The 13,103-nt window shown below is 47.6% G+C and overlaps 1 pseudogene; it reads left to right on the forward strand.

Annotated features, from left to right (window-relative positions):
- Positions 1-881: 881 nt before the first annotated feature.
- LOC110284005 (synaptojanin-2-binding protein pseudogene) lies at positions 882-5,814 on the forward strand (annotated as a pseudogene).
- The last annotated feature ends 7,289 nt before the right edge of the window (positions 5,815-13,103 follow it).

Genomic DNA, 13,103 nt, shown 5'->3' on the forward strand with positions numbered 1-13,103 from the left:
CACTCCGGAAATCCCCAAACAACAACAACAACACAAGAACCCTACAATTCATGGAGTTCTACATGAGCTCCTGTGACCCCAGGATTCTTTTCAGTAAGTAGGACTCTCAGATCCTAAGGCTCAGCGACTGACCAGGGCTCAGACTCTATTCCTCTTCCCCATTTTTCTGAAATAAACTCCAGGCATCCAATCGTTCTTCTCATGAGAGGTTTGCTGTCTTACACCCAGAGTCGATGGCTGCTAATTCTACAGTCCCGAGTTCACAAAGATTTAAACATCCACCGGAATTTGTTTGATATTGGTGGTGATGGTTTGGTTTGGTTTTTAGCTTTTTTAAGATTAATTTATTTTATGTATATGAGTACACTGTAGCTGTCTTCAGACACACCAGAAGAGGGCATTGGATCCCATTACAGATGGTTGTGAGCCACTATGTGGTTGCTGGGAATTGAACTCAGGGCTTCTGGAAGAGCAGACAGTGCTCTTAACCACTGAGCCGTCTCTCCAGCCGGTGGTGATGTTTTTTGTTGTTGTTGTTTTCTCAAGCAGGGTTTCTCTGTGTAGCCCTGGCTGTCCTGGAACTCACTTTGTAGACCAGGCTGGCCTCGAACTCAGAAATCTGCCTGCCTCTGCCTCTGCTGGGATTAAAGGCATATGCCACCAAGCCCGGCTGGTGATGTTTTTTAAGACAGTATCTCACTATGTACCTTAGCTGGCCTGGGACTTTCTATGTAGACTGGGCTGATCTTTAACTCATAGATATTCCCCTGATTCTGCCTCCAGTGTCTAATTCTGAGTATAGATCTTTGCTTGATTTCTAAGGCCACATGAATGGCGTTGTCTTGGGTGGTCCCAGGGAGACTTTGTTCTCAATTTCAGTCATGCATGCCCTGGGAACATGTCCCACCCTCTCTGGCTTCTCTGTGAAAGGTAAGGGAGCCAGCTTGCTTCATTGGTCAGAGGACAGAGGCTTACAAGAGAGCCATGTGCTAGCTGGGAGACCCATCAAGCTGTCTGTAGACCCCAAACACAGCCACACGGTCTGCCCACCACTGGGGAGAACAACCCCACAGACATGTTGTGGGCAAGGCATCTGTGTTACTCATCTTAAGAACATATCAAAGAATGTCTAAGAATGACCGAGTCAGCCCATTGGGTATGAAAAATTATCTAATAAACATACGTGCTTGCCATGTGCCAACCATTAGTGTGTTTTGCATATTCCACTCCAGGGCAGAAGGCCAGTGAGTCAGGCTGAGCACCCTTGCCAGAGAGGTGACAAACAGACACAGAGGGCTTAAGTAATTAGCTAAAGGTCACAAGGCTGGAGACAGGCAGAGTGGGGTAAGGAAGCTGGCATGGGAGTCCCTGGAACAATGGTTTAATGGTGTCTCCAAATCAGTTGGAATCATGCTAAGGATGTGACTTCTCAGTCCAGCCCGTTTCCTGCTCCATCTTTCTACTGGTCCCAAGACCCCATGGGAAGACAGAGGAGGGGCAGACAGTAGGCGTTTGAGACCCTTTGGGTTGATGGTTCTGGATGAAGGAGCCATGCTTCTGGAAGCCAGACTCTATGGCTGGTCATGGGCTACTGAGAGTTAGCCCTGAGCGATGCGCTCTCCTGGCTTGAGAGGAGAAAGAGGGCTAGAGTCTCTGCAGCGTGGGAGAGCTGAACTCAGAAAGGTAAGGAGCCCAGGAGAGCCACCCCCTCGCACAGCACAGCTGGCCACTCTCGGCTCCTCTTGAGCAAGGGTCAGGAAATGACTCGGACCTTAGACTCAGCTGGCAATGACCCTCACCTTGGGCCTTGCTGGGCTTGGGTTGACTCAGTGGCCTGGCAGCCTGGGAGGGAGCTGCCTTCAATCCAGTGAGCGGAGTCACTGGAGGCAGAGGGGGAGGAGGAGGGAGGGAAGGAAGGAAGGAAACAGAGGAAGAAGGAGTCACCAAGGGCATCATGGGTAGCTGGGTATTTTCTCCCTAGCTCTAAAGACTTCAGTCCCTCTCCCTCTGAGACACAAAAGACTTTGAAAGGAAACCTGTATCCTCAGCTCTGGCACAGCCCTCTATGTGACTTTAGACCAAAGTCCCAGCACATCGGAGCCTGTGTGTCTTTGTAAACCGAGGTGACACATAGGCGCAGGTAGACGTTCCTTTCCTGTGAAGTTATGTCCAGACAAACGTACCTTTCCCTCCTGCATTTGAAAATATTTAAAATTTTATTTATTTTATTGGTTATTTTATTTATTTACATTTCAAATGTTGTACCCCCTTTCCTGGTTTCCCCTCTGCAAACCCCCTATCTCATCTCCCCTCGCCTCTATTTTAAACTTTTTTTTTTTTTTTTTTTTTCTGAGACAGAGTTTCTCTGTGTAGTCCTGGCTGTCCTGGCACTCACTTTGTAGACCAGGCTGGCCTCGAACTCAGAAATCCACCTGCCTCTGCCTCCCAAGTGCTGGGATTAAAGGCGTGCGCCACCACGCCTGGTTTATTTGGGCTTTTTATATTAACATTCAGGGTAATGAGATTCATTATGGTATTTCATACATAGTATGTTGTTATTGGTTCTCCCCATCCCACACCCTTCTGTGTGCCCTCTCCCTCCCCCCTGTGGGTCTCCCCTCTCCCACAGACCCCTCTACCTTCCTGCCAAAGTGTTCTGTTCTCTTTGGCTCCCTAAGATATTCTCTTCTGGTCTCTCAGGCCCCTGTATAGAAGTTTCACCACCCACCTTTCCCGACATCGCACACGTACATATTAGAGACCACTTAGCATTTAGGATCCTGAGAGAGATATACAACATTTCTACTTCTGAGTCTGGCCTCCTTCAGTTAGCACAACGACCTTCGGTTCTATCTGCTGTCCTGTAGATCTCATGACTTCATCTCTCTCCATGGCTGCATGAAATTCCACTGTGCATATGTAACGTGATTTCTTTACCATTCATCCATTGATGGACACCGGGGCTGGCTCCACTTCCTGGCTGTCGAGACCAGAGAGAAGCGGTGCACATGGACGCCCAGGTGTCTCTGCAGTGTGCTGTCCTCCAGGTATGCACCTGTTTTTATTTTTAAATGTTTTTTTTTTTTTTTTTAAGACAGGGTCTCACTAGGTAGCCCTTGCCAGCCTGGAACTCTCTATGTAGACAGCTAGTCACGGTGCGAGGGGAGTGTCTTACGTTCAGTCACCCAGCTGAGAGTCAAGTATTGGGGGTGTCATTTCCAGCATCAGTCAAAAGCATCATCCATGCCACGCCACGCCCCTCCCCCATCTCACCAGCTGGGAACTTGTTACCACATGGATCTCTTTAGCTCTGTTTCAGACTAGGAAAATAGCAAGTGGGGGGAGGCACTGTACACAGTGGCCTTAAGAACATGTCATTTGGGGGCTAGCGAGATGGCTCAATGGTTAAGAGCACTGATGGCTCTTCCAAAGGTCCCAAGTTCAATTCCCAGCAACCACATGGTGGCTCACAGCCATCTGTAATGGGATCTGATGCCCTCTTCTGGTGTGTCTGAAGACAGCTACAGTGTACTCACATAAATAAAATAAACTTAAAAAAATTTAAGCCGGGCAGTGATGGCACACGCCTTTAATCCCACCCACAGTGGATCACTGTGACACCAGACTGAAGCACTATGACACCAGTGTAGAGCACTGTAACAGCAGAGAGGAACACTGTGACATCACAGTGGAGCACTGTGACACCACAGTGGAGCACAGTGACACTGCCACAATGGAGGCAGAGGCAGGCGGATTTCTGAGTTCGAGGCCAGCCTGGTCTACAGAGTGAGTTCCAGGACAACCAGGGCTACACAGAGAAACCCTGTCTCGAAAAAAAGAAAGAAAGCGGGGCGTGGTGGCACACGCCTTTAATCCCAGCACTCGGGAGGCAGAGGCAGGCGGATTTCTGAGTTCGAGGCCAGCCTGGTCTACAAAGTGAGCTCCAGGACAGCCAGGGCTACACAGAGAAACCCTGTCTCGAAAAACCAAAAAAAAAGAAAAAAAGAAAGAATGAATGAGTATGTCATTTCAAGTATAGGCAGACTAGGTTATCACACCAAGCCAATCGAGGGGGACTTTCAATACTGCTGTAAACAGGTGAGCGTACTGCTCATTGCGGGAGAGAGGGCAGACACCAGTGGGTTCTGCAATAGGAGGTTACAGGGGTGGTTTAGACTGGGTTAGGTCATTTGAGGGTGGATTTACAGAAGTCAGTTCTCTCCCCAGAGAATAACAGTGAATGAGACAATGTGAGAAGTGCTGAACTTGGTACCCGTGCACAGTAAGTACCCATCAGATGCTCCCTCCAGGGGACAGGCAGCAGCTGCAGTTTGTTCCTTTGGGCTCTTCTAACTCACAATGAGTTAAACGCAAGAACCAAACACCACGGGAGGACCTGCTCACACACTCATTCAACACCTGTTTTCTGAGTTGCTGTGGAGGTGGCTCTGTGGGTAATGTGCCTGCCACTCAAGCATGGGGACCTGGCACCCACATAGGAAAGCCAAGTATGAAGGCACACCCCTGGAATCCCAGCCCTGAGGAGGTTCTCTGGGGCTTGGCCAGCCAGTCTGGCCCAACTCTGGAGTACCAGGTTCAGTGAGAGACCTTGTATAAATAACGATATCTCAGCAATAAAGGCTCCGATAGGAGCTGGGTCTCGAGAACCACACAGGGAGAGAAGAGAACCAACTCTCAAAGGATGTCCTCTGGCTTCTCCACGGTGTCACGAGCATCTCTGCCACAGACACAGAGACAGGCCCACAAATGAATGTAATTCTTTTTAAGTTACAAAAAGGCGCTGGAGAGAAGGCTCAGTGATCAGTTAAGAGCATTTTCTTCTTGCAGAGGACCTAGGTTCAGTCCTTAGCTTCCGTATCACCCACCCTTCAGCTCTAAGGCATCTCACCCCTCATCTAGCCTTCATGGGCACATGCACATGTGTGGTACACATACAGCCAAGAGAAACATGTGCACACACACACATAGAAGAAATGCTATTACAAAAAGAAAAATAATAAGATGAAGCCAGCCCTGGTGGTTCATGCCTTTGATCCCAGTGCTTGGGAGGTAGAGGCAGGCAGATTTCGGAGTTTGAGACCAGCCTGGTTCAGAGTGAGTTCTAGGACAGCCAGGGCTACACAGAGAAACCCTGTCCCAAAAAAACAAAACCAGGGGGCTGGAGAGATGGCTTAGTGGTTAAGAACACCAACTGCGTTCCTTTTCCGGTCTGGCCGCTGAGGAAACTGTAAAAGCTATGCTAGGGAGGCGGCGCGGAGCTTGATTCACCTTCACCTGCTCTGGGCACCCGCTGACCCCGGGTTTCCGCCCGGAGAGCAGTCAGATTTGAACGGACGGGTGGATTATTTAGTCACGGAGGAAGAGATCAACCTGACGAGAGGATCTTCGGGTAAATGGCCAAGATCTGAAGAACCTGCTGCACCAAGATGCTGTAGACCTCTTCCGTAATTCGGGATGTGCTGTGTCCCTGAGAGTACAGCACAGGTTACCAGTGCAGAACGGACCTATAGTACATCGAGGTGAAGGAGAGCCAAGTGGAGTTCCTGTAGCTATGGTGCTGCTACCAGTGTTTGCCCTCACCATGGTAGCAGTTTGGGCCTTCGTGAGATACCGAAAGCAGCTTTGAAATGCTTGCTGTCTTCCAGTGTGTCCAATGAACTATCTCTCTCTCACTCACCATCTCTGACATCCTCCCATATTCTTTCTCCTCCACATAGCCAATACATGATTTAAAGTGACTGCTTATCACCCAAAACCCTGCTATTCAAAATCTCCAATTCTCTGGAAAGAGAGGCCCATTGGACTTGCAAACTTTATATGCCCCAATATAGGGGAATGCCAGGGCCAAAAGAATGGGAATGGGTGGGTAGGGAAGTGGGGGGCGCTATGGGGGACTTTTGGGATAGCATTGGAAATGTAATTGAGGAAAATATGTAATAAAAAATATTAAAAAAAATCTCCAATTCTAATGGAAGAGTACAGGGGTTATTTGAAGAAAAGCTGTGGTGGTGGTGGTGCGGGGGAAGCCTTGCTTAGAATGAATGAGAAGTTACATATTTTACTAGGACTGCCAATAAAAACTCAGCTATCATCCAAAGAGGAAAAGCTCAGCCTTCCTGTCTCCATGGACGATACCTTTCTCTTAGCTGGCGTGCTTTGATGGCTAGCTGTGCTATGTGAAAGGGGGAGCTGATTTTTTTTTTTATTTAAACACTTTTTCTTGGAAAGTATTTGTGGCCTTTAATTTGTAACTATATACCTAGATGCCTATATTGGACATAGGCGAATGAAGTTTTTTTTTTTCTTTCTTTCTTTTTTATTTTTTTAAATTAAAAAAGAAAATACATGTATACAGTAATACACACACACACACAGAGTAGCATAAAATTGATGCCTTGAGAAGCTAGAGAAAGTACCCAAGGAGCTAAAGGGATCTGCAACCCTATAGTTGGAACAACATGATGAACTAACCAGTACCCCGGAGCTCTTGTCTCTAGCTGCATATGTTATCGAAAGATGGCCTAGTCGGCCATCACTGGAAAGAGAGGCCCATTGGACTTGCAAACTTTATATGCCCCAATATAGGGGAATGCCAGGGCCAAAAGAATGGGAATGGGTGGGTAGGGAAGTGGGGGGCGCTATGGGGGACTTTTGGGATAGCATTGGAAATGTAATTGAGGAAAATATGTAAAAAAATATTAAAAATTAAAAAAAAATTGATGCCTTATGGAGAATTAAAGAGGTAAGAAAGCAAAAAAAAAAAAAAAAAAAAAAAAAAAAGAACACCAACTGCTCTTCCAGAGGTCCTGAGTTCAATTCCAAACAACCGCATGGTGGCTCACAACCATCTGTAGTGGGCATCCGATGCCCTCTTCCGCTGTGTCTGAAGACAATGACAGTGTGCCCACACATATGAAATAAATATGACCAGAGCAAGTGGGGCCAGAGCCAGTGGGGTCAGAAAAAAACAAGACAAAGCAAAAAAGTGGAGATGAGTTGAAGAAGGCATTGACTTCTGGTATGCCTGTGTTGACAGACATACACATACATGTGCACACACAAGCACTTAAAAAAAATCCCAGTCGGGCGGTGGTGGCACACGCCTTTAATCCTAGCACTCGGGAGGCAGAGGCAGGTGGATTTCTGAGTTCGAGGCCAGCCTGGTCTACAGAGTGAGTTCCAGGACAGCCAGGGCTATACGGAGAAACCCTGTCTTGAAAACAACAACAACAAAAAAAAATCCCACTAGTTTTGTGAGGGTCTGTTTTGTAGTGGATCTGATCCGAGTGCAGGGATAAAACATTTTAGTGGGGGAACAGATGGGAACCAGGCACACAGCTACAGCAATGGAAATCGCTGATGTTGTACAACTGGGCTGTTGAGTCAGATGTAAAGTCACAGGGAGTGGAGGGTGAAGAATAAAAAGGAAGCCCTGCCCAGCCTGCTTGGCTGTGTCGTCCCCTAGTGGCAAAAGCAGTAAGGACCATGTAGTCTGTGAGGTTCATCTCAACAGTCTCCCCTCAGGACTCCTCCTTGGTCAACTTTCCAGTCCTGGGAAGAAGTGGTCTTACCTTTTTTACCAGCTTTGTCCCCTGTGAAAATCACTGTGTCCCCTGTCCTCAATGACTGTGAGTGTCTGGGCACTGTCTTTGTCACCGTTGTTTCCAGGGACCATGCTTGTTCCCCATGGCTGCTCAATATATAATTTTTAAAAAAGAATTATTTATTTATTTTATGTATATAAGTATACTGTAGCTGTCTTCAGACACACCAGAAGAGGGCATCAGATCCCATTACAGATGGTTGTGAGCCATCATGTGGTTGCTGGGACTTGAACTCGGGACCTCTGGAAGAGCAGCCAGTGCTCTTAACCACTGAGCCATTTCTCCAGACTTAGAAATCTTTCAAAGGCAACCTTACAGCAAAATTCTTCCTGCTGACCACCCTGCCTGCTCCACATGTCCCATGACCCCACTGAATCCCCAGGTCTCATGGCATCCACTTTACCCTGAAAAGAAGTCCTTTCTTTGCACTTCTGTAAGCCAGTGTCAAGGTAGCCAAGGACCAGGGCACAGCTGAATTTCAATCTCACCATTTGTGGCTGTGTGACCTTGAGAAGATAGAACATCTCTGAGCTTTGTCAATTGTTCATGAGGACAACACCACCCACGTGGCCAGGGTCAGAGGAGGTTGTGATGGTTGACACCTGGCCCTTGGAGTTTCCAGCCTTGCTTGCAGTAATCTCTCCCTTCCCTGCAGAACTGGACAGAGCTGCAGTTCACCAGCCTCGCTCATCCTCTCTGTCCTCAAACCTGTCTGTCTCTTGCTAACGTGTTGACTGTTCCTCTAGACTAGAACATTTTGTTCTAGGGTCAGGTCTTTGATGCCAACACCCAGAACCTAGCAGCACCTGTTGGTGGTGGACAGACTGCAGGTGTGGGTGGGGCTTCCTCTCAGGAGCTCTTGGTACCACCAAGTGGCTGTCATTTTGTACCTGATGTGCAGGCCAGCTTACCTTCCTGTCTGGGGCTGTGCCAGCTCAAATGACCTGCTAGCTATGTAGATGGGGTCATGACCCTGCCCACACTCCCGAGTGCCCTGCCAGTCACCTCAGAGACAACGTGCATTTCCAGGACAGGGGTCACTAAGTCTGGCTGTTCTGCTCCTTCTGTGTAAATACCTGTGTCACCTGTCAGGGTCACAGAGACCTAGTGGGCCCAGTCTGGCAGCTGTGAACCTGACTAAAGCTCTGAATTCAAGTAAGTAGTCAGACAGCCTCTCTGTTCACATCAGCTTTTGAATATATACATATACACATATTTATATATACACATATACATGTATATATATACACATACATATATGTATACACATCTGTATATAATATATAATATTACATAAAATATATTGTAATATAATATGATTTTATATAATATATATTTATAAGAAAATATATATTAATTATATGATAATATAATATAATATATTAAAATATTATATATACTAGGTGACAATATATATGTACACAAATATATTATAGTATACATACATATGCATACATATATATGAAATTGTCAATGAGTAAAGGAAAAAGGTATTCTAGTTTTAAGATGTTGTAGAGGCTGCAGAGATGACTTATCAGTTAAGGGCACGTGCTGCTCATCCAGAGGACCCAAGGTTGGTTCCAAGCACCTGGGTGGGGGGTGGCTCACAGTTACCTGTAACTCCAGCTACAGGAGATCTGACATCTCTTGCTTCTTCTGGCATCTGCACATATCCTGCATTTTTTTTCTTTCTTCTCTCTTTCTCTCTCTCTCTTTCCTTCCTTCCTTTCTATCTTTTCTTTCTTTCTTTTTTTTTTTTTGTTTTTTTTTTGTTTTTTTTGAGACAGGGTAGCCCTGTGTAGCCCTGGCTGTCCTGGAACTCACTCTGTAGACCAGGCTGACCTCGAACTCAGAAATCCACCTGCCTCTGCCTCCCAAGTACTGGGATTAAAGGCGTGTGCCACTATCACCGGGCTATTTTGTTTGTTTGTTTGTTTTGTTTTGTTTGGTTTGGTTTGGTTTTCTGGTTTTTTGTTTTTTTTTTGTTTTTTGTTTTTTGTTTTTTTTTTTGAGACAGGGTTTCTCTGTATAGCCCTGGCTGTCCTGGAACTCACTTTGTAGACCAGGCTGGCCTCAGACACACAGAGATCCACCTGCCTCTGCCTCTTGAGTGCTAGGATTTTTTTTTAAAGATTTATTTATTTATTTATTTATTTAATGCATATGAGTACACTATAGCTGTCTTCAGACACACCAGAAGAGGGCATCAGATCCCATTACAGATGGTTGTGAGCCACCATATGGTTGCTGGAAATTGAACTCAGGACCTTTGGAAGAGCAGTCAGAGATCCCAACCACTGAGCCATCTCTCCAGCCCAAGTGTTAGTACACCACCACTGCCTGGTGTGTGTACCCACAGGAGAGTGCTGATTCTCCGAAGTTGGAATTAGTTGTGAGCCACCCAATGGGGTACTGAGATTTGAATCCAGGTCCTCTGTAAGAACTCATAACCACCCAATAGTCCGTACTCAGGCAGGGTCCAGGCCCAGCCACTTCTGTCCGGAGTCCTTCCCTCTTCCCCTGCTCAGCCACATCAGATGACACTTGGAAGGGCCACCCTGCTCCCTTCTAAAAGTAGCTCCCCTGACTTGATTTGGCTCTGCTCTCACTTTCCAGAAGATTCCACCTGGCTTCATAACCTTGGATCCCCTTAGCCGGGCGTGGTGGCGCACGCCTTTAATCCCAGCACTCGGGAGGCAGAGGCAGGCGGATTTCTGAGTTCGAGGCCAACCTGGTCTACAAAGTGAGTTCCAGGACAGCCAGGACTATACAGAGAAACCCTGTCTCGAAAAAACCAAAAAAAAAAAAAAAATCTTGGATCCCCTTTTCCCCAGTATTCAGATCTCATGACCGGACTCCCTTCTCTTGTGGGGAGACATGGCTAGTGGTGTGCTGGGAGACAGCTCTGGGCCTAGTAGCAAAGCAAAGTGTGTATCAGGGGCTGTGGTAAAATCCCCCTGCCTCATCAGCTCCGTGTGACGGAGCCACGTCACTGGGCCTCAGAGATCCCCGGAGGGCTGGCAAGAAGGCTTGGCAGACTGACAAAGGTACTTGCCGCAGAGCCTGACGAGCCAAGCTCATTCTCCAAAACCCGCAAAAGGAAAGCAAAGAACTGACTTCCCCCACCACACACTAACACATACAACATACATTTTTAAAGAAAAAACTGGAAAAGAGACAGAAAAGAACATTCCACCGCCCCGCGAGGGGAACATCCCTACGGACTCAGCATGCAGAAGGCAGAGACAGGAGAAAGCAGGATGTTCAGAGCCAGCCTAGGCTATGCAGTGAGTTTGAGGCAGGCTGGGCAATACAGCAGGAACATCTCAAGAATAAGCCACTAGGAGCAGGGAGATCGTTCAAATGGTTAGCGCACTCAAGCATGGGGGCTGGGCTTGGGATCTCCAGAACTCACCTAAAATGCCAAGTGCCTCACACCCCTCCCTCTTAGCACCAAAGGCCACACCCTGCCTCACTCTGGGCCCCTGGCAGCCTAGTTTGCGTGTGAGGAGCAGCGTGCAGTGATTAGTGGCCTGCCTGGTGATGGCAACCCGCATCTCTCAGGCGCCACAGGGTAAGTCCCCACCATCATTTACCCTCATTGTGGAGTCTCTGCCTTTCCCACATTCCTTGGGCTGTTACCCGGCCTGGGTGTTTGCTCCTGTCTGAAATGTCCTTGCTTTGCTTTGCTAAGGCCAGGACACCGCTGACTCCCCAAATCTGGCTCACTATGGGCCTCTAGAGCCTGCACGTACAGTTTCTCCCTCCTCTCATTCCTGGAGGATGTAGGGTACCCTAAGCCCCAACTTCGAAATGATCCGGGCCGGGCGTGGTGGCGCACGCCTTAATTCCAGCACTCGGTAGGCAGAGGCAGGTGGATTTCTGAGTTCGAGGCCAGCCTGGTGTACACAGTAAGTTCCAGGACAGCCAGGGCTACACAGAGAAAAGAGAAACCCTGTCTCGAAAAAAAAAAAAAAAAGATCCTTGAGGAGGAGGAGGAGGAGAAGGAAGAGGAGGAATCTGTGAGTTTTTAAAAAACATTTATTTATTTATTTATTTTTATGTATATGAGTACACTGTAGCTATAGAGATGGTTGTAAGCCCTCATGTAGATGCTGGGAATTGAATTTAGGACCCCTGCCAGCTCTGGCCCAAAGATTTATTTATTATTATAAATAACTAAACTGTGATTGTCTTCAGATGTTGGGGGCGGGGTCAGACAGACTCAGATCTCATTGCAGATGGTTGTGAGCCATCATATGGTTGCTGGGATTTGAACTCAGGAACTTTGGAAGAGCAGTCAGTGTTCTTAACCGCTGAGCCATCTCTCCAGCCCCTGTGAGAGTGGAAACGGCCTGTTTGTCTCCGCCCTCCCTGACTAGTTAGAAATCGAGCAACTTCCAGCTGTTCACTCAGAGTTGGCTGGGCACCTGCCAAGACCCGAGGGTGCGGGACTGGTGTCAGAGTGCTTGTTTTCAAGTAGTGTCTTACAGAGGGAACAACTGCAAACTGTGACACGCTACATTACAGGGGACCTTGAAGTCAACCTGTAGGTCCCAGGGACAGAACTCAGGTCCTCAGGCTTGGCAGCAAGCACCTTTACCCACTGAGCCATCTTGCCGCCCCCTCTACCCCTTTTTTCTCAATCGTGAGAGCTGCCATGTTGAATTATTAGCTCCTCAGCCTGGACATCACTGTGCATTGGCTCAGATGACCCCTTGGTAGAAGGGACTGTCCTTGCACTACAGGATGCTTAACTGAGTTCCTACCCTTTCCTCCTGTGCTAGGATTACCTTGAAGGTGATAATTTAAAACATTTCTGACATTGCTAATAGTCCCTGGGTCACAGATAATATGGGGTAAAGAAGACAAAAAATTATTTGAGTTATTATTTAGATTTTTATTTTTACATTTTTAATTGTGTGTGGGGGGGGAGGTCTGTATATACTACAGCATAAGTGTTGGGGGGCAGGGTCAGAGGATAAACTTTTGGGAGTTAGTTCTCTCCATCCACCATGTGGGTTCTTCTGGGGACCATACTCGGGTTGTTGGGTTTGGTGGCAAGCCCTCTTATCCACTGAGCCATTTCATCTACCCTGGTCCATTCCATTCTCTCGTGTGTATTTCAGACCATGGCTCTCTATGTTGCCCAGGTTGGCCCTGAACACCTGATCCTCCTTCCTTAGCCTCCCAAATGCTAGGATTCCAGCCGGTGCCATCATGCCCCTCCTGGCTGCAGCTTATTTGTTTTCTTGGCTCTGTGTGAACACAGAGTTGTTTCCTGCTCCGGGAGTTGATAGCCCCAGAGGTTGAAATCACCTTCCTGTTGCTACAGATGATGCTGTCAGTCTGTCTGTACTCCAGGACAGTCACACCAGGGTAGGACAGAAGGTGTGGCTCCTGGAGGCAACCAGACTCCCTGAATCCTGCTGTTTTGCCCTCCACAAACTCATGAGCTTTGCCCTGTGCGGTTTCTGG

This window comes from Mus caroli, unplaced genomic scaffold (assembly GCF_978045245.1).
Source record: "Mus caroli unplaced genomic scaffold, Mus_caroli_1 scaffold_18, whole genome shotgun sequence".
NCBI lineage: Eukaryota > Metazoa > Chordata > Mammalia > Rodentia > Muridae > Mus > Mus caroli.